Genomic DNA, 22,491 nt, shown 5'->3' with positions numbered 1-22,491 from the left:
GCTGCAGCCATTTTCTCCCCTTTCCTGTTTCGTTCCATCACCGCATTTACCTTCACCCAGTATTTTCTTTGTGTCCTGCCAGAGTATAAACCAAAGGAAAAGATTCTGCTAAGCATGGACCCAGTCAGAGAGCCTTAAATACAGGCCGCCATGATGGGGCTGGCATCCTGGAAGATTCACTACTCGGGCTGTAAAGGGGAAGGCGGACCTCAGTGGGCCCTAAGCAAGAGCAGGGGGACCCGGGGGGGAGGCAAGGAGGCCGGCCATGAGCTTGCAGCTCTCGAGGTCAAGCTCTGTGCTTTACAGATGAGTCGGTTCAGGTACTCCCCGCCAAAGTCTAATTTAACCTCTTGGGAAAATGCTCAGAAAGGGCCAATTGCTCAGTCCCTCGCAACCGCGACAGATGGAGAGGTAGCAATAGGGCTAAGAAGACCCACCGGGGAGGAAGCCCTGTATTTCCTCCGTGTGTGTTTGGTTTGGTTTGGTTTTAAGCCTCAGAAGGGAAAAAACCTGATAAATACATTCTCTTCTGAATTTGCTGGCTGCCCTTAGCCAGCTCTCAGCAAGAGAGGCCAAGTTCTCCTAACCTCTGTGAAGAAGGCCAATAGGCTGACAGCTGGATATCAATATTTACATTCTGTTATCACGTTTGTTGAGGAACCCCAGGCCTAAGTAGCCAAACTGAATTATTCCAGTGTTTTCTCTCTACTGCTGGGTTCTGAAAAAAATGCTTCCTCTTTTTGAAAGCACAGGGTTTTGTTTAAGGCCAATAAAATTGTTTTCCCCCCAAAAAATACCATAAAGGCTTCTCACCCCAAAAGTTAACTCTTCTCTAGTTCAGCTGGCACCCAGGGTATTTGAAGTGCAAACTGATTGACATGACTTGTTATAAGCCAACATTCAAACAATCTGCCATCTGAAAGACACATCTCCAGCCCTTGGGTAAACAACAAGGAAAATAGACTTCAAGTGACCATTGACATGAGTCAGCTGCGGGCAGCCAGCAAAGGGAACACGTTTAAAGGGTCTGGGAGGCCTTTCTGGGACTGAGATTTTGTTAAACTTTAGGAGAGTTGGCTGATCACCCAGTGGAGGGGCAGTGCCCTGGGACATCTCACAAATCGTGGGAAGGTTTGTGGGAGGCATCTACATACCCACTTCCATTGGGAAAAACAAAAACAAAGACACCCTGTATAACAGGTCTGCTCAGCTGGACAGTCCGCATGGTATCAAACGTCAGCTCGCTTAAATAGTTTGCCTTTCTACAGACTCATACTTTGTCTTTATTTCCCTCTTCATCTCCCATTTTAATTGTTGTAAGATGCGTAGATGCGGCCCGGAACCATCTGGATTTATTTCGAGCGTCCTTATTTTCTGCGCTGTAAATGCGTTGGTTGACACGGGGTCAATGCTCAGCAGGTAGCTCTGCAAAGGACTTCTTTTCTTTTGCAAATAGTGTAAACATCTAGATGTCTGTTTACAACATGTGAAGATGGAAGAAAATCTCTTTCAGTTTGGCCTTTGAATTTGTTTCTTATTTGCATGCAGTGCCATTTCAAGCGCGCTGACCCCATGTTCACTCTCCCTGAACCCCATGTTCAAGGTTCCCACAACCACCCACTGAGATCTGAGTGGAACTTGATCAGAGCCCGATTCACAGGGTGTTTGGCAGTTTTCCCTCACACACATGGCAACAACAGTCAACGAGGGGACACGGATGGCTGTTCATGAACTTATATGAACACCAACGCAGAATTAAGGAAAAGGCTCATCGTTTCTCACTGTAGACTGGGTTTGTTTGCTTTTTTACCAGCTGCCATGGATTTGAACAGTTTGATGGGAACTTTTGCCATGTTCTGAATTTGACGGCAATTAACCAAATTCTGCATCTTAAACCTTATGTGCTGTGGACATTTTGGGAGGGTCACTTTTCTGTTTTGTTTTGTTTTTTTAAAGCCCAGCATTGGAACCCCTCCGTGTGAGGAATTCCCTATTTTGTGACTGTCGTAGGGAAAACATCTCTGAGAAGTTGTGATCCCTGTCTTCCCAGGCTCCTTTGCACAGCTGGGGCGGACGGGTGGCCTGAGCTTGACCAACAGAGCCACACTGATATAAATCAAGTACTAAAATTCCAGTGGCAAGACAGCCCATCCAGCAGTGGGGGACGGCAGCCGGGCCTTGGCAGTGTTGGCCGAGGGGCACGGAGGGCACAGAGGGGGTGCGGCATTGCAGGGACACGGTTAGTTCTCTGGCAGCCCCAGCAACCACACAGGGCTTCCAGTATCATCTCCACCCATTTATACAATCACGCAGGTCTGTTTCTGTTGCTTGTGATGAGCCAGGGAAGTGAAGCCCCGTGCACAGGGCAGCGGTCCAAATCTGGCGTCTAGGAAGGACGTCTTGGCATAAACACCAGTGGACTTCAAGGCCTTCCTGTAGTTACGTCTCCTCTTCATTACCATCATCGTGCTCCTGTCTTCAAAGGCAACTTGATTCTTCTCTCAATTCTTTTTTGGTGGCAGCCCAAATCAGAAACAATGCCATTCAAATGAAACGATATGAAATCAAGACCACTGTTCACAGTTAATTTTGATTTCCTGCCAGATGATGACAGCACATTTGCAGGGATATTTGAGAGATAAGCCCAAACGTAGGATTCCATTTCTCTTGACTCCCTGACCCATATAATTTTTACATTATCTTATAAATAACATGTGTATCCTTATATATGACACATCTGTTACTTACATGATATATATTCATATATATATATATTGTTTGCTGGCTTTTTTAGGGCCGACTCTGTAAGTGCCACCTCTCTTCTCCATAGCTAATTTTAATTATAATAAAGACTTTTTAAAGCAGTGCTCTAAGCACTATATATTGATTTAAACATGTAACATTCACAACAAAAAGCTGGAAACAAAGGAGTTAGGCTGCTGTGGTTGCTCACACGCCTAGTAAGTGAGTGAGCTGGAAGCCAAGAAGGATTTAATCATGACTCTCTACCTGCCCTAGACTCATAAATGGATTCTGTACTACACGCACCTGCCTCATGCCTCATTTTTTTTTAATATTTTTATTTATTTCTAGGAGACAGAGAGAGAGAGAGACAGCGTGAGCAGGGGAGGGTCAGAGAGAGAGGGAGACACAGACTGAAACAGGCTCCAGGCTCTGAGCTGGCAGTCAGCACAGAGCCCGACGCGGGGCTTGAACCCACGAGATCATGATCTAAGCGAAAGTCGGACGCTTAACTGACTAAGCCACCCAGGCGCCCCTCATGCCTCCTTTTTAAGTGGGAAGAAGGCCTTTTGTGACCAGGCAGGTACAGATACTATCGGTATCAATTACACCTTCACACCACCTGTAGAGGCGAACAAGAGCCCGATGCGGGGCTTGAACCCATGGACCGCGAGGTCATGACCTGAGCCGAAGTCGGACACTTAACCGACTGAGCCACCCACTTGGGCGGCAAGCTTCCAAGCTTCTCTAGATATGACCTTCATTTTCGGTGGTGTTTTACTCTACTTTTCAAAATTATTCTTTGAGTGGGAAATTTATTAAGAGAACAATTTCACCTTCCAGCAAAATCTCCCCAAAAAAGATGTCTCAGAGCCCCCTGAGGTGTTTCCCAAGAACTTAGCCCCACGTCTGGGTAGCTAATTTGTGACTTCTCTCCTTCCTCTCTTTTTCTTTGGTCCTGCCTCCTACCCCCTTCTACCGGCCAGTGCGGTATCTGCCAGTCCTCATCTCAACCAGTTGGGAACCAGCAACACAAGTGTGCCCTCCCTTTCCGTTTTCTAGATCCTTGACATACAAAATATTCCATTGGGAATATTTTTAAATCTAGATGGAAAATTCTATGTATAGCATCTAGATTGAATTAGATCTGCTATTTATGTTCTTTAACTTGTAAGTATTGGGAATTGTTTTCTCAGAAGTGAAGCATGACCCTTTCTGGCCCAGGGAATCAATTCTATCTATTTTGAAAGGTTTCCCTTTTCTCTCTGAATGTCACTGGATTTTTCTAAGTCAATATAGTTGTCCAGAATCTGTGTTGAAGGGTGTGAATGGATATCATTCAGTTCACAAAGATGAGCAGAGGGGACACGTTAACGGTCATGGACTTCATGTTTTCCCATCAGATGTAATGAGCTCTTTAGGTAGCACATTGTTCATTCTTAGCCAGATTACAGCAAATACTTTTTCCCTAATATGTTCATTTTGAGCATTGTAACTTTTTTTTTTCCTTTTTAGCACTCATGCCAATTTAAATTATTTGCATGAATCACTGTCTGGTGTTTGATACAACAATTTCTTACTATCTCCACATCTACCATCCAAATGTAGTCAGTGATCTCTCTCACCTGGACTACATCAACAGTTTCTCACCAGGCTCCCTGCTTCCCCTCTGGCCCCTTAAAGTTCATTCCCCACCAGTCCGAAGAAGCCTGTTAGGGAAAAAGTGTGGTCATGACACTTTTCCTCAAAAACCTTATGTAAAGGCTTTCCTCCTCTCACTTTCTCTCACCAAGCTTGCAAGACCCGATATGATCTATCAGTTGACTGATCGATCAGTTGAGTCCCTGGGCACCTTCCTCACCTCAGCTGACCTCCCTGACCACAACTACTTTGCTGCCTCCCCACCCCCCATTCCTGCCACACCAGCATCCTTACCATTGCTCCGGCTCACCACACGTGCTCCTACCTAGGACTCTTCACACTCTCTGTCCCCTCTACTTAAGATCTCTTTCCCTAGATACGACCAAGTCTCAATCCCTCACTTCCTTTTAAGTCTCTACTTATGTTTTGATGTCTCTCTTTCTGACTTTGTGCACCTTTCAACTGTTTCCAAGCCCCCAGGTATGAGGGAGAGGTAAGAGTGTGTTACCTGGGCCCCCTCAAACTCTAAGGGTATCTTTTTTTTTAATGTTTATTTATTTTTGAGACAAAGAGACAGAGCATGAGCTGGGGAAGGGCAGAGAGAGAGAGGGAGACACAGAATCTGAAACAGGCTCTAGGCTCTGAGCTGTCAGCACAGAGCCCAATGTGGGGCTTGAACCCACAGACCACGAGATCATGACTTGAGCCGAAGTCAGGCACTTAACCAACTGAGCCACCCAGGCACCCCAAACTCTAAGAGTATCTTATAGTTTATGTTGTTATTATCAATGGAAACTTTTCAAAAGTTATGCTTCCTGATTGTATAGGAACCTAACTGGTTTTGATATGTGTTTTTTAATGTTTTTAATGCTTTATTATTTATTTTTGAGAGAGAGAGAGGCAGAGCGTGAATGGGGGAGGGACAGAGAGAGAGGGAGACACAGAATCTGAAGCAGCTTCAGGCTCTGAGCTGTGAGCACAGAGCCCGATGCAGGGCTCGAACTCACGAACCACAAGATTATAACCTGAGCTGAAGTTGGATGCTTCAACGACTGAGCCACCCAGGTGCCCCTGCTTTTGATATTTTGATCACCTGACCGTACTCAGGACGGTTGGTGAGCACTCATTGGTTCTAGTAGTTAATCTGCAGATTCCCTCCAAATGCCTGTGCTTTTAACCATGTCACCTGATGCCAGTTTTATTTTTTCTTTTCAAATCCTTCTGTCGTTTAGTTCTCTTATTGTCTTACTGGCTAGGACCTCTATAACAACATTGAATAGAAACACTGAGAGCCTGCATCTCTGTCTTATTCCTAACTTTAAAGGGTGTGCTTTGAAAAATGTCCATTAAATGTGATGTTTGCAGCAGGTTTCTGCTAGAGGTCCTTTATCAGAATAGAGAGGTTCCCTTTCATTGTATTGTGCTGAGAAATACTTTCAAGTCATAAATGCATACTGAAGAACAATGAAGCCTGTCCCTACCAGATACTGATATATTACACAGTTACAATAAAGAGTATGTTACTAGCACCGGGAGAGACAGACCAATGGCAGATTAACAGTCTAGAAATAGATGCAAATGTGTAGAAGTTGGATGATTTATTCAGGTTCACCTTGTCTCCTTTTGTTATGTTTCCCTTTTACTCTGTTAAAATTTCATCTTGACCATTGTGATGACTTCTCTACCCAGTCACTGGGCCCATGCCTTCTTGCAGCCAACTGAAGAAGTGATTTTCTTTCAAATTCTGCAACAGGTTATTTTCAGAGGTTTCTTTGGCTCTTCCAAATGGTGTTCATCTTTTCTTTTTATCTCTTTTTCTGGAAAAAAAGAGTTGATTTGAACTAAAATCAAGAGTCAGGCGCTCAAGGGACCAAGCCACCCAGGCACTTGTGCATTGCATTTGAAACGCATTAAAGTCCCTAGCTAACTCAGACACATTTGAATCCGCAACTCCTCAATCAAAAAATCACTGTACCTAACCGCAATGTTCCCCGTGGGGACACACATCCCTTGTATATCCCTCTTTGAGTATCCCTTGTATATCTCTTTGAGTCCCTATTGAGCCACCTGGGAGACTCAACGCCTAGAATTTCAGCCTGTCTATTAAGCTTGGCTGTACAATGCAAATGATTAAAGGGATACACTTATCAACAACAACAAAAACATTAAAACCCATCAGAAAGGATTTTGAATGACAGTTGTGGAAAACTGAAGATACCTGAAATGTACAAAACAGATTTTTTTAAGCTACTCGTACATCTAAAATAGTTTAAAGGTTATTATACATCCTCATTAAAGACAAGTTAAAATAAAATGAGAGAAAGAGTTCAAAGTGAGGTTGACCCCTGCCTAATATTTGACCAGCCTATAAAGAAATATCTTGTTTTCTTTCCACATATTTTTTAAAGAGGAATGCTCAGGGTCAGATAGACAAGGGGGTAAAGTCAGCTCCAAAGTCTGGAGTAGACACCAACTCCTTTCATGCTGGTTGTATCCACAGCAGGCTAATCTACCATGGGCAAAATGATCTATTAAAAAACCAACCTGGACATAGGATTGACCCCCTAATGGGCAGGGTCCAGAATATGTAGTGGCCCCAGGACTGATCTAGGCTTGTGCTAGTATCAAAGGCAGTCCAATTCAGTAGGTAGAGAACGGCAACAGAACCATGGCGGTATCGTGATTGGTAGTGGTATATCTGGTTAAAAACAAAATCTCAGCTATACAGGACACATAAAAATGGTAACATATTAAGAATATGAATTTAGGGGTGCCCAGGTGGCTCAGTCGGTTAAGTGTCCAACTTTGGCTCAGGTCATGATCTCGTGGTCTGTGAGTTTGAGCCCCATGTTGGCCTCTGTGCTGAGAGCTTGGAGCCTGCAACCTGCTTCAGATTCTATGTCTCCCTCTCTCTCTGCACCTCCCCACTTGTTCTCCATCTTTCTTGCTCTCAAAATAAATAAAGCATTAAAAAAAGAATATGCATTTATTGGGGTACCTAGGCAGCGCAGTTAGGTGTCTGACTCTTGATTTTGGCTCAGCTAATGATTTCATGGTTTGTGGGTTTGAGCCCCACATCAGGCTCTGTGTGGACAGTGTAGAGTCGGCTTGGGATTCTCTCTCTCTTCTTCTCTTTCTTGCCCTCCCCCACTCACATAATCTTTCTCTCTCTCTCAAAATAAATAAACTTAAAAAAAAGAATAAAATCTCAACCAGTTCTTGGGGAACATAATTTCTGGGAACAGTGATGGTCAAGGCTAGGCAGAAAAGCACCAGAACCTTGGTCAACTGAGTTTAAGTTCATGGAAGTCTCAGGTCCTTGTGCAAATAAGAAAACCAAGAGGGAAGCCCCAGTGAACACAGCAAGATTAGGAGAAGGTTTGGGTACACCCAGAATGCTCATATATAGATTCTATTGAGCCACCAAAAAACCCAAATAATCCAATTAAAAAATGGGCAAAAGACATGAACAGACATTTCTCCAAAGAAGACACACAGATGGCCAACAGACACATGAAAAGATGTTCATCATCCCTTGCCATCAGGGAATCACAAATCAAAACTACAATGAGATATCATCTTATACCTGTCAGAATGACTAGAATAAAAAAAAAAAAACAAATAATAAAAAGTGTTGGTGACGATGTGGAGAGAAAGGAACCCTTGTGCACTATTGGTGGGAATGTACACTGGTGCTGCCATTGTAGAAAACAGTGTGGAGGGTTCCTCAAAAAATTAAAAATAGAGGGGCGCCTGGGTGGCTTAGTCGGTTAAGCGTCCGACTTTCGCTTATGTCTTGATCTCTTGGTTCGTGGGTTCGTGCCCCTTTTTGGGCTCTGTGCTTACTGCCAGCTTTGAGCCTGGAGCCTGTTTCAGTCTGTGACTCCCTCTCTCTCTGACCCTCCCCTGCTCGTGCTGTCTCTCTCTCTCCTAGAAATAAATAAAACATTTAAAAAAAAATTAAAAATAGAAATGATCTGATGATCCAGTAATCTCACTACCAGGTATTTACCCAAAGAAAACAAAACACTAATTTGAAAAGATATATACACCCTTATCCTATGTTAATCACAGCATTATTTACAATAGCCAAGATATGGAAGCAACCCAAGTGTCTATTGATAAATGAATGGATAAAGAACATGTGGTGTGTATATTTAAATACATATATGTATATATATGAAATATTCATATATTCTATAATATATATAATGGAATATTAGTCATACAAAAGAGTGAGATCTTGCTGTCTGCAACAACATAAATGGACCTAGAGGGTATTATGCTATGTGAAATAAGTCAGAGAAAGACAAATATTGTATGATTTCACTTACATGTAGAATATAACAAATGAACAAACAAAAAGCAGAAACAGAGCCATAAATACAGAGAACAAATTGGTGGTTGCCAGAGGGGAGGGAGGTACAAAATGGGTGAAGGAGAGTGAGAGTTACAGGCTTCCAGTTACTGAAAGAGGAAGCCACAGGAAGATACAGCATAGGGAATATGGTCAATATTATTGCAATGGTGCTGCATGGTGACAGGCCTTAGCTATACTTGTGGTGAGCACAGCATAATGTATAAACTTACTGAATCACTATGTTGTACACCTGAAGCTAATGTAACATTGTGTGTCAACTGTACTTCAGTTCAAGAAGAAAGAAAGAAGAAAATAAAAGGGAAAAAATTTCTTAAATCTTTTCCTTCCTTCTTTCCATTGTTTAGATTCTTTTTCAAAGTCCTGCTTTTTGTGAAATATTTCTCTAAGTTCAGGGAGGAAACACACACACTCAAAGAATTGATTGAACAAACAATGGCAGATACGGGGAAACATGCAGTGTTTTAAAAAAAGCCATTGATTAATATGACTACACCCTAATAAAAATGTTCTGCCTCTATGGAGATAAAATCAGGCCAGATTGTGAAAGGCTTGAATTCTTTCACCAAATTTGCTTTTATAGGAGTTATTCTGTGGATAATAAAGAGCTATCAAAGGCTTTATAGTAGATAAATGGTACAAAATCTGGCTTTAAGGTATGTAAGGTTGGGGACAGTGAGTTGGATCTATAGATAATGGGAATTCAGCAGAAAAATGTCAGTTCTCTTCTTTCCTTTACCATGTATTCACCTAGTAAAGAACTTAGCATTCAGTTTCATTTGAATCAATGCAGGCTAAGAAACAGTGTAACCTATGGCACCCTCAACAAACATGAAGAAATAAGAATTTATTTTTTTATGTTTATTTATTTTTGAGAGACAGAGGGAAACAGAGCGCAAACCAGGGAGGGACAGAGAGAGAGGAAGACACAGAATCCGAAGCAGGCTCCAGGCTCTGAGCTGTCAGCACAGAGCCCAACACGGGGCTCAAACTCACGAACCGCGAGATCATGACCTGAGCCAAAGTTGGACGCTCACTGACTGAGCCACCCAGGTCGCCCAAGAAATAAGAATTTAGTTCATGATGGGCCAGTAAGAATATAACAATAGTGACTCTTGTTAATTTTATGGACTTACTATTGCCCAAATCTCCTTCTTCCATGGCAGACGTACCTAAAGTGCAGTCTCCCTAATTACTGGATGTCTTTATCAGCTGCATATTTACTAAATAAAAACAAGGATACTCAGTATGTTTACCCAGCATTAACCTCTTTCTTCAACCCAAGCAAATTACAATTAGCAGCCAAAGCAATATTGAAAGGGGCTTAGAAAGAACAAAGATACATGAATTATGCCTATAATTGAGTCTAATTAAATCATTTTGCTGAGAGAAATGGAGGCATGAATGACAGTTACTCACACTTTTTAGCTGCTCTTGCCAAGCTCCCAGTGGAACCCTGAGAAGGAAGCTACAAAAGGTAGAAATTCTGCTCTAGGCAACTCTGCTCAGGTTCAACTCTGAAGTGGCTCAGACCGCTTGCTGTGCATAGTTTCCAGTCCTTGTTTGTGGTATAGCTCTGACACCAAAACTTGATTGTGGCTAATCAGCTTCACCCAATAAACTACTGAGTTGTTTAATAGACACCACTTAGTAAGGCAGCAAACCAAAAAGTATACCCTGTATATCTATTATCTTGATTTCCCATCTTTCCCTTCAAAATAAAATGTATTTTTCCACAAAACCTCCAACTATCCCAAAAATCAGTTTTGTTTCAGAACTCTCAATTCCCTGTTTACTTCATTCAGGAAGTCACTGTGTTCATTACCTGGGGGAGTACATTTTTCAGCTACTACAGCCCACTGTTCATACCAAGAGCTTATGCTGCTTAGAATCTGGCCTTTCTCCTGAGTATTATCAGCCTCCTGCTACAGCTGTAAAAGCAGACACTGTATTGTTTCCTAGGCCCAAAATCACTTTGTTTACGTATTATGGTGTAGAGGTGTGGAGTCTTGATCAAACGCTGGCCCGTGCTTCTCGAAGAGGAATTTGGTTTTGCTCACAGGTCTACAAGCTGGAGCCAAGGTGGGGTGGCACTCCATCTGAATTGCAAACTGCGTAAATCTCTCAACTTTCATAACAGAAATGCAGACATGACAGAGTACCGGAGCCGCGGCCACCAAGTCCAGACACAATGCCACATGCCACCAACACCCACCTGATTTGCACTCCCAGTTCCTTCTGATTCTACGTCCAATTTGGCAACTCTTTTTTTTTTAATGTTTTATTTATTTCTGAGAGAGAGAGAGAGAGAGAGAGGTGAGCAGGGGAGGGTCAGAGAGAGAGGGAGACAGAATCTGAAACAGGCTCCAGGCTCTGAGCTGGCTGTCAGCACAGAGCCCGATGCAAGGCTCGAACCCACGAACCGTGAGATCATGAGCTGAGCTGAAGTCAGAAGCTTAACCAACCAAGCCACCCAGGTGCCCCAATTTGGCAACTCTTAAGGATCAGCTGATTCAGAACCTCCATCACCTTCTTAAGGAAGACCACACCCTTATGAATAAGATTACATTCGTTGGGGTTGGTGCTGTTGGCGTGGCCTGTGCCATCACTATCTTAATGAAGGGCTTGGCAGGTGAACTTGCTCTTGCTGACGTCGTGGAAGACAAACCGAAAGGCGAGGTGATGGTTCGCCAGCACTGCAGCCTTTTTCTTAAAACACCAAAATCTGTCCCTGGCAAAGGCCATAACGGAACCACAAACTCTAAGTTGGTTATTGGCATGGCTGGGGCACATCAGCAAGAGGGAGGAAACCATCCTAATTTGGTCCAGCATACCATGAACATCTTTAAATTTATCATTCCTAATATTGTAAAAACAACAACAACAAACAGTTCAAACGGCAAGTTACTTGTTGTTTCCAGTCCAGTGGATCTCTGGAGCTAGGTGGCTTTCCCCAAAACCATGTTATTGGAAGTGGCTGCAATCCGGATTCAGCCTGGCTCCATTATCTAATGGGGGAAAGGCTGGGGGTTCCCCCGTTAAGCTTCATCATGCGTGGATCCTTGGGAAGACTCTCGGGTGCCTGTATGGAGTGGAGTAAATGCTGCTGGTGCCTCTGTGAAAACTCTGCACTCTGACTTAAGCACAGATGCATCTAAGGAACAATGGAAAGGGGTTCACAAACAGGTGGGGGACAGAGCCTACGAGGTGATCAAACTGAACGGCTACGCATCCTGGGCCACGGAACCATCTGGGCTGAAAGTTGGCAGAAACTTTGGCAGAAAGTATAATGAAGAATTTTATGTGGGTGCATCCAGTTTCTACCATGACTTAGGATCTCTATGGAATAAAAGGTGATGTCTTCCTTAGTGTCCCTTGCATCTTGGGACAGAATGGAATCTCAGCTGTTGTGAAAGTGACTCTGACCCCTGAGGAAAGGCCTGTTTGAAGAAGAGTACAGATAGACTTGGGGGATCCAAAGAGAGTTGCAGTTTTAAAGTTTTCTAACGTTGCATCGCTGTACTGTCTAGGCTGCAACAGGATTTTCATTGGAAGTTGTGCGTATTGGCCTTATTATCTGATCTGTTAATTAAGGAGTAATGTTAAAATGCCCTAGGAAAAACAGCAGTTTGCTAAAGTTACAAACAGGAATGGTTCACAAAACCCTGCAGCTATATCCTAATGCTAGATGATACCTATCTGTGTCGTCCTAAATTGGTCCATGTAAAATAGTTCTACCACCTCAGACACACCACTGCCACTGCTGCAGATTGCTGAGATTGCTCTTCAAACCAGATGTGCATTTACTGTGTGTTATAGAACTTCTGGTTCCCTCACCCAACATGCCCATTGCCTTCACGGAGTCAAACAATGTTGGCTTTCACTGGAAGTCATGAAAAGGGGTGTGTAAAATAACAGACGTATCTGTGGATTGCTAAAAACATTGCCTGGGGGTGCCTGTGTGGCTCAGTCAGTTGAGTGTTCAACTCTGATTTTGGCTCAGGTCATGATCTTGCAGTTCATGAGATCAAGCCCCACATTGGGCTCTGCACTGACAGTGTGGAACTTGCTTGGGATTCTCTTCCTCTCTCTCTGCCCTTCTCCTGCTCTCTCACTTTCTCAAAAACAAATGAACCAAAGATTTTTTTTTTATTTTTTAAAAAACATTATTGTTATATGTCTGTTGCTCAATACTCCACTCGTTTATGCCATGTAGTAAACTTACTTTAGAATTTAGAAGCAGGAGAATGTTGACTTTATTCCAAGACCGGTATGCTTCCTCAACAAGATGAAGATAAATGTGGAACCTGTGATAATTCCCTTTTCTGACGTCACCAGCAGGAAATCCCTGGTCCAGTGGGATGATGGGCACAGTTACTGTAAGAGCCCATATGAAGAGCATTCTTCCTTCATTCTCTTCAAGGCTCTAACATCTAATTTCCATCTCAAAAACCTGCACACAATCAGTTTTATAAGCCATCCCATAGTCTTTAGAATATACATAAAGCACAGTTAAGATAAAAGAATATGGGCATGCCTGGGTGGCTCAGTCGGTTGAGCGTCTACTTCAGCTCAGGTCATGATCTCGCGGTTTGTGGGTTAGAGACCTGCATCAGGCTCTGTGCTGACAGCTCAGAGCCTGGAGCCTGCTTCAGATTCTGTGTCTCCCCCTCTCTCTGCCCCTCCCATGCTCATGGTCTGTCTTTCTTTGTCTCTCAATAATAAATAAGTGTGAAAAAAAATTTTTAAAGAAAAAAAGTTATGCTAACTTAAAAAAAATAAGGAAAATTAGTGTTAGGTCATCAATGCTAACCTCACCATAAGAAAAAAACTGGACCAGCTGAAATCAACAATTCTTCTTAGATCCTCCAGAGAACTGAGATCACAGGGAAAAACACTGCCGCACACCCCATCCCCTGCAACTCAACAGACAGGCAGTTAGATACAGAATATCACAATTTATCAAAGCAGAATCCCAGGAGAAGCAGCTCCCACGAGGACCAGTACCAGAATGGGAAAACTTAATCTGTAATGGATGAATTGCTGGAGGCTCAATGTAGGCAAGTTTGAGATTTAAAAATTGCAGGGTGATCCAGTTTTAGTCGGGGGGGGGGGGGGGGGGGCGGAGCAGCTCCATACTTTTTGTTGAGTTTTGCCTCCAAGAGCCTTACCAGACTCTCTCTCAGTGAAGACTGGAGAAAAGGCTCCTCTTGCTCCTGGCAAACAACAACCACTGTGAAGAAGGCATAGATAATTCTGTTCTTTTCACAGGCTCTGCCCTCAAGGTAACCTATTTTGCAAGAGCCTAACCAACTAGGGTTTTTATCAGAGTCTAACCAATGCAAGAGAAGGGAAATGCCTCATTACAGACAAGTCTAGCATTTTTATCTCATCTAAAGCGAAAACAGAACAAAACAAAACAAGGACCCATAACTGAGAAGCACTTGTAAAGATCACAACCCAGAGGCACACACTCTCTAAAAGACTGAGACCTAATCCTAGGACTACAGAATGCATCCCTCCCCTGAACAGCTTACTACCTCATCAGCAGGACTTCTGTAGAATCACAGGGGGACAGAACAGAAAGAACTGCATGTCCCAGATCTTATTTCAGAAAAAGTCTCCAGGGAAACCCGAGGAAAACAGCAGAGACAAAAACAAGGAAGAGAAAATTTTTGCTTATAATATCTACAGCCACAGTGAGCAGAAAACACAGTCTAACACCTAGCCACATAACCAGAAAACCTCACATTAGATGTCTATTTACCTTAGCTCCTTTTATACAGTACATCATATTTGGCTTTCAACAAAAAAAAACAATTTGAGGAGAAAGCATACACTAAAGCCAAACTCAGATATGGCAGAGATGTTGGAGTGATCAGGCTGGAAATTAAAACAACTATCATTAATGTCCTCAGAGTTCCAATGGGAAAATGGGCATGATGCAAGAACACGGTTAATGTAAGCAGAGAGATGGGGACTCAAAGAAAGAATCAAAAGGACATGCTGGCGATCAAAAACACCATAATAGAAATGAAGAATGCCTCTGATGGGCTCATCAATAAGCTGGACACGACTGAGGAAAGAATCAAAGATCTTGAAGAAATGTTCATAGAAACTTCCAACACTGAAATATATTGTGAAAAACAAATGAAAAGGACAGAGCAAAATATCCAAGAAGTGGGGACAATTATAAAAGGTGTAACATGTACATAATAGAAATGAGAATGAAAAGAAGAGAGAACAGAAGAAATATTTGAAGCAATAATGACCAAGAGTTTCCAGAATTGATGACAGACATCAAACCACAGACCAAGGAAGCTCAGAAAACAGCAAATGGGATAAATACCAAAAATCCACACTTTGGCATATATCCAGACCACAGAAAAATAAAGACAAAGAGAAGAATTTGAAAGATTCCAAAGGGAGAAAAACCTTTCTAAGAAGCAACAAATGTAAGAATGTCATTCTTTTTTTTTTTTTTTAAATTATAACTTCTCTTTAGGAACCATGTAAACAAGAAAAGAGTGGAGTGAAATATTTAAAGTGTTTACAGAAAAATGCTACCGATCTAGAATTCTCTATGCAGTAAAATTTGGAATATGGTTCCAGTCTCATCAGAATTTCTATGTCTTGGTAGTGAAGCAGCTTTTACCTCAGGAATTCTGTCACAGTCTAGAAAGTGGGTATACTGATCACTCCTTTCTGTGAGCCTTTCACAAAACGAAATTTCTACAAGCTTATCCTAAAAAAATAGCTTCTTAACTGAGAGAAAGAGTCATGTGTTTCTAGAAGAAACATTTTAGGGAATTTGGTTCCACTTTTCACATCTAGCCAGGCTAAGAAAAAGAGAAAAGACACAATGTCAGAAATGAAAGAGGAGCCTGAGCTTTGATCCCATGTATATAAAATAGACAATAAAAAATTATGAACACATGTATGTACACAATTTGGTAATATAGATGAAATGGACCAAAATCTTGAATGATGCAATCTACAAAAACTCAGACAAGGAGAAATATCTTACTTACATAGGACTATGTCTATGAAAGAAATTGAATCAATAATTAATACCTGTCAAAACAGAAAATATCAGGCCCAAATGCATTCACTGGCGAATTCTGTCAAACATTTATGGAAGGAATTATAACAATGCTCTACAACCTCTTCCAGAAAATAGAAGCAGAAGGAATACTTCCTAACTCATTCTATGAAGCCAGCATTGCCCTAATAACAAAAGCAGACAAAGACATTATGAAAAAGAGAACTACAGGGGCACCTGAGTGGCTCGGTCATTAAGTGTCCGACTTCACCAAGGGTCATGATCTCATGGTTCGTGGGTTCGAGCCCCGTGTTGGGCTCTGTGCTGACAGCCAGCTCAGAGCCTGGAGCCTGTTTCAGATTCTGTGTCTCCCTCTCTCTCTGACCCTCCCCTGCTCACACTGTCTCTCTCTCTCTCTCTCTCTCTCAGAAATAAATAAAAATCAAAAAAGAGAACTACAAGCCAATATTTCTCACGAATACAGATACAAAAATCCTCAACAAAATATTAGCAAATTGATTCCAGACATGTAAAAGACAGAATTATGCCCCACAATCAAGTGGGATGTATGCCAGGTATGCACAGCTGGTTCAACTTTTGAAAACCAGTGAATGTCAAGACACCCTCACCTGCACCCACTTCTGTATTAGCCTTCCTGACAGGGTGTCCACTATGTGGAAAAGTCTAGGACCTCCAGCCTATGCCAGCCATAGGTCCAGTCAGCCAGCAAAAGTCACCAAGCACATAGTCTACATAGAGAATGACCATATACAAAACCATTCCTTCGTTTAGGAGAAGTAGCTGTTCTGCCTAATCCATAGACACAAACACAGAAGGTCAAGCAAAAATGGCGAGATAGAAGAGTATGCTCTGGAAGAAAGAACAGGACAAAAATCTCTGAAAAAGAACTAAATGAAACAGAGATTAGCAATATGCCTGATAGGGAATTTAAAGTAATGATCAGAAAGACACTCACCAGGCTGGACAGAAGAGTGGAAGAACTCCGTAAGACTTTTAATAAAGAGATAGAAAGTATTAAAAAGAAATAATCAGAATGGAAAAATTCAATAACAAATAAAAAGCATACTACTATCCGGATACAAGAGAATATATCAGCAATCTGGAAGACAGGGTAATGGAAAGCACTCAAGCTGAACAGAAAAAGAGAAAAGAATTTTTAAACTGAGGGTAGGTTAAGGGGTCTGTTGCATGATATCAAGTGAATGAACATTCACAATATGGGGGTCCCAGAAGAAGAGAAAGAAAAGAGAGAGAAAGGGAGAGAAAACTTATTTGAATAAATAATAGCTGAAAACTTTCCTAACCTAGGGAAGAAAATAGACATGTGTTCAAGGAATGCAGAGAGCTCCAAAGAAGATGAGCCAAAGGAGGTCCACACCATGACATCATAATTAAAATGTCAAAGGTTACAGAAAGAGAATTAAAAAAATTTTTTTAATGTTTATTTATTTTTAAGAGAGCAAGAGAGACAGAGCATGAGTGGGGGAGGGGCAGAGAGAGAGGGAGACACAGAATCTGAAGCAGGCTCCAGGTTCTGAGCCATCAGCACAGAGCCTGAGGCGGGGTTTGAACTCATGAACCATGAGATCATGACCTGAGCCGAAGTCAGACGCTTAACCAACTGAGTCACCCAGGTGCCCAAGACAGAGGATTTTAAAAGCAGCAAGAAAGAAGTAAAAAGTTAACTTATAAGAGAAAACCTATAAGGCTATCAGCTGATTTTTCAATAGAAACTTTAAGAGAAAAGAGTGGCTTGATATATTCAATGTACTGAAAGGAAAAAAATTCTACAACCAAGAACACTCTATCTGGCAAGATTATCATTCATATTTGAAGAAGAGATCAAGATTTTTCTCAGACAAACAAAAAGTAAAGGAGTTTACCACCACTATATCAGACTTAAAATAAATATTAAAAGGACTTCTTCAAGAAGTAGAAAAGAAATGGCCATAATTAGATGTAAGAGAATTATGAATACAAATATGTAAAATATGACAATATATACATTAAATATGGAGGGAAGAAAAAATAGAAAAAATTTCAAGAATGTGTTTTGAACATATGGGTGCCTGGGTAGCTCAGTCAGTTCAGTGTCTGACTCTTGATTTCAGCTCAGATCACAATCTCATGGTAATGAGATCAAGCCATGCATCAGGCTCTGCTCCGGGAGAGGAGCCTACTAGGGATTCTCTCTCTCCTTCTCTCTTTTCCCCTCCCCCACTTTCAAAAAATAAATAAACATTTTGAATTTAAATGAACATCAAATTAATATAGACTGGTATGTACTTAGGAAATTATATATGAACCCCATGGTAACCACAAACCCAAAACCTATAATAGATACACAAAAAAGAAAGAGAAAGTTAAACATAACACTATAGAAATTCATCAATCACAAAAAGAAGACAGCAAGAGAAGAAAGGAACAAAGAACTATGAAAATAACTTAGAAAAAATAACAAGATAACAATAACTACATATCTATCAACAATTGATTTAAATATAAATGGTCTAACTGCTACAATAAAGAGGGTGGTGGAATGGATTAAAAAAGACAAACACACAAGACCCATCTATATGCTGCTTACAAGAGACTCACCTCAGACCTAAAAGACACAGACAGACTGAAAGTAAAGAAATGGAAAAGCATTTACCACACAAATGAAAGTGAAAAAAAAAAAAAAAAAGCCAAAGTAGGAATACTTTCATCAGACAAAACAGACTTTAAAACAAAACTATAACAGGATACAAAAAAAGGGCATTACATAACGATAAAGGGATTAATCCAACAGGCGATTATAACAATTATAAACACCTAAACACTCAACACTAGTGTACCTAAATACATGAAGAAAATATTAATGGACTTAAAGAGAAAAGTTGATCATAATACAATTATAGTAGGAAACTTTATTTTTATTATTATTTTTTTTTTTATTTCTAGGAGAGAGAGAGACAGCATGAGCAGGGGAGGGTCAGAGAGAGAGGGAGTGACAGACTCTGAAACAGGCTCCAGGCTCCGAGCTGGCAGTCAGCACAGAGCCCGACGCGGGGCTCGAACCCACGAACCGCGAGATCATGACCTGAGCGAAAGTCGGACGCTTAACCGACTAAGACACCCGGGCGCCCGGATAGTAGGAAACTTTAACCTCTCACAATGGATAAATGATCCAGGCAGAAAGTCCATAAGGAAACTGTGTCTTTGAATGACATATTCAACCAGTTGCACATGACAAATGTATACAGAACGTTCCATCCAAAAACAATAGAATACATATTTATTTCAAGTGTACATAGAACATTCTCCAGAATAGATCACATGTTGCAACACAAAAATGGCCTCAATAAATTTATGATTAAAATTATACCATGCAACTTTTCTAATCAGTGACATGAGACTAGAAATAAATCAGAAGTAAAAAACACCGGAAAAAATACAAACACATGGAGGCTAAGCAACATGATGCTAAACAACCAATAGGTCAATGAAGCAATCAAAAAAAGAAATTAAAAAATACAAAGAGACAAAGTAAAATATAAATACAATAGTCCAAAGTCCTTGGGATGCAACAAAAGCAGTTCTAAGAGGGAACTATATAACCATACAAGCCTAATTCAATAAACAAGAAAAAGTTCAAATAAAAAATCTAATCTTACACCTAAAGGAACTAGAAAAAGAATAACAAACAAAGCTCAAGATGAGTAGAAAGAAGGAAATAATAAAATCTGAGTAGAAATAAATGAAATAGAAACTAAAATAACAATAGAAAAAGTCAATGAAACCAAGAACTGGTTCTTTGAAAAGATAAAACAAAATTGATAGACTCTTAGCCAGACTCACCAAGAAAAATAAATAAATAAAGAATTCAAATTAAAAAATCAGAAATGAGAAACACTAACAACTGACACCACAGAAATATGAAGGATTATGAGGGAACACTAAGAAAAACTGTATACCAACAAACTGGAGAACTCAGAAGAAATGGGTAAATTCCTCGAAGTATAAAATCTTCTGAAACTGAATCAGGAAGAAATTGAAAATCCTAACACATCAATTACTAGTAACAAAATCCAATAAAAATGTAAAAACTACCAAAAAAATCCCCAAAAAGTTCAGGACCACATGGATTCACAGGTGAATTCTACCAAACATTTAAAGAGGAGGTAATAGCAGCTCCTGGGTGGCTTAGTCGGTTGAGCGTCCGACTTTCGCTTAGGTCATGATCTCGCGGTTCGTGGGTTTGAGCCCCGCGTCAGGCTCTGTGCTGACTGCCAGCTCAGAGCCTGGAGCCTGTTTCAGTCTGTGACTCCCTCTCTCTCTTGCCCTCCCCTGTTCACTCTGTCTCTCTCTCTCCTAGAAATAAATAAAACATTTTAAAAAAATAAAGAGGAGGTAATATTTATTTTCCCCAAGCTATTCCAAAAAATTAGAAGAGTAAAGAAAAGTGCCAAACATATCCTAAAAGGCCAGCATTATCCTGATACCAAAACAGACAAAGACACCACAAGAAGAAGGGGAAGAAGGAGAAGAAGAAAGAAGGAGGAGAAGGAGAAGACGACGACGACGACGACGACGACGAAGAAGAAGAGAACTATAGGTCAATATGAACATAGACGCAAAAATCCTCAACAAAATATTGGCAAATAGCATTCAAAAATACATTAAAGGAAGTTTCACCACCATCCAGTGGGATTTATTCCAGTGATGCAAAAATGGTTCAATGTTTGCAAATCAATTGATATGAATAAAACAAAAGATATAAATCGTATGAATTGTATGATCATCTCAATAGATGCAAGAAAAGAATTCAGCAAAATTAAACAACGATTCATGATAAAAACTCTAAGAAAGTGAGTTTAGAGAGGGCATACCTCAGTATAATAGAGGCCATATGTGAAAACTCCACACCTAACATTATACTCACTAGTGAAAAACTGAGGGGTTTTCTCCTAAGATCAGGAACAAGGCAAGGATGTCCACTTTCAATTTTTATTCAACATAATACTGAAAATCCTATCCATAGCAATTAGACAAGGAAAGGATATAAGACATCCAAACTGAGAAGTGTAAAATGTCATGATTTGTAGATGACATGATATTGTATTTAAAAATGCTGAAGACAACATCAAAAAACTACTAGGAGTAATACATGTAAAGTTGCAGAACACAAAATTAATACCCAGAAATTGGTAGTGTTTCTGTATACTAGTAACAAAGAAGTTGAAAGAGAAATTAAGAAAAAAATTTGACTTACAATTATACCAAAAAGAATAAAATACCTATGAATAAACTTAACTAAGGAAGTGAAAGACCTGTACTCTGAAAACTATAAACACTGGTGAAAGAAACTGAAGATAGCATAAACGAATGGAAAGATATTCCATACTCATGGATTGGAAGAATTAATATAATTAAAGTGTCCACATTACCCAAAGCAATCCACAGATTCAATGTAATCCTTATCAAAATATCAGCAGCATTTTCCACAAAACTAAAACAAGTAAACTTAAAATTTGTACAGAACCACAGAAGACTGCAAATGACCAAAGCAATCTTGAGAAAGTAGTACAAAGTTGGAGGTATCACAATCCCAGATTTCAAGCTACATTACAAAGCTGTAGTAATCAAAACAGTATGGTACTGGCACAAAAACAGACACATCAATCAATGGAACAGAATAGAGAGCCGAGAAATAAACCCACACTTATATGGTCAATCAATCTATGACAAAGGAGACCAGAAAATACAATGGGGAAAAGACAGTCTCTTCAATAAATGGGGCTGGAAAACTGGACAGCTACACGTAGAAAAATGAAACTACATCACTTTCTTACACCATACAGAAAAATAAACTCAAAATGGATTAAGACCCAACATGAGACCCATAAACCATAAAAATCCTAGAAGAGAGCACAGGCAGTAATTTCTCTGACATCAGCTGTAGCAATATTTTTCTAGATATGCCTCATGAGGCAAGGAAAACAAAAACAAAAAGAAACTATTAGGACTACATCAAAATAAAAAGCTTTTGCACAGTGAAGGAAACCATCAACAAAACAACAAGGCAATGTGCTGAAAATGTGAAGATATTTGCAAATGATATATCCAATAATGGTTAAACTCTAAAATATATAAAGAACTTCTATCAACACCAAAATAAGAAACAATCTGATTTAAAATTCAGCAGAGAACCTGAACATACATTTTTCCAAAGAAGACATACAAAGGACCAAAAGACACTTAAAGATTCTCAAAATCACTAATCATCAGGGAAATCCAAATTAAAACCACAATGAGAGATCACCTTGTACCTATCAGAATGGCTAAAATAAAAAACATAAGAAATAGCAAGTGTTGGCAAGGATATGGAGAAAAAGGAACACTTATGTGCCATTGGTGGCAAGGTAAATTGGTGCAACCACTGTGGAAAACAGTATGGAGGTTCCTCAAAAAGTTAAAAATAGAAATAGTATATAATCCAATAATTCCACTTTTGGGTACTTACCAAAAAAATTCCAAAAACACTAATTTGAAAAGTTATATGGACCTCTACGTTAACTGCAAAATTATTTACAATAGCTAAGATGTAGAAGCAAAGCCAGTGTCTATCCATAGATAACTCCACTGTACAGTGGAATATTACTCAGCCATACAAAAGGATGAGATC

At 40.4% G+C, this 22,491-nt stretch overlaps 1 pseudogene; it reads left to right on the top strand.

The window, feature by feature from the left end:
* The first annotated feature begins 150 nt into the window (after positions 1-150).
* Positions 151-12,258, top strand: LOC120232380 (annotated as a pseudogene).
* Positions 12,259-22,491: the final 10,233 nt, after the last annotated feature.

The sequence above is a fragment of the Hyaena hyaena genome, unplaced genomic scaffold, assembly GCF_003009895.1.
Source record: "Hyaena hyaena isolate Hyena2069 unplaced genomic scaffold, ASM300989v1 scaffold_72, whole genome shotgun sequence".
Classification (NCBI taxonomy): domain Eukaryota; kingdom Metazoa; phylum Chordata; class Mammalia; order Carnivora; family Hyaenidae; genus Hyaena; species Hyaena hyaena.
The sequence above is the reverse complement of the archived record's forward strand: the minus strand, read 5'-3'. Positions and strand labels throughout refer to the sequence as shown.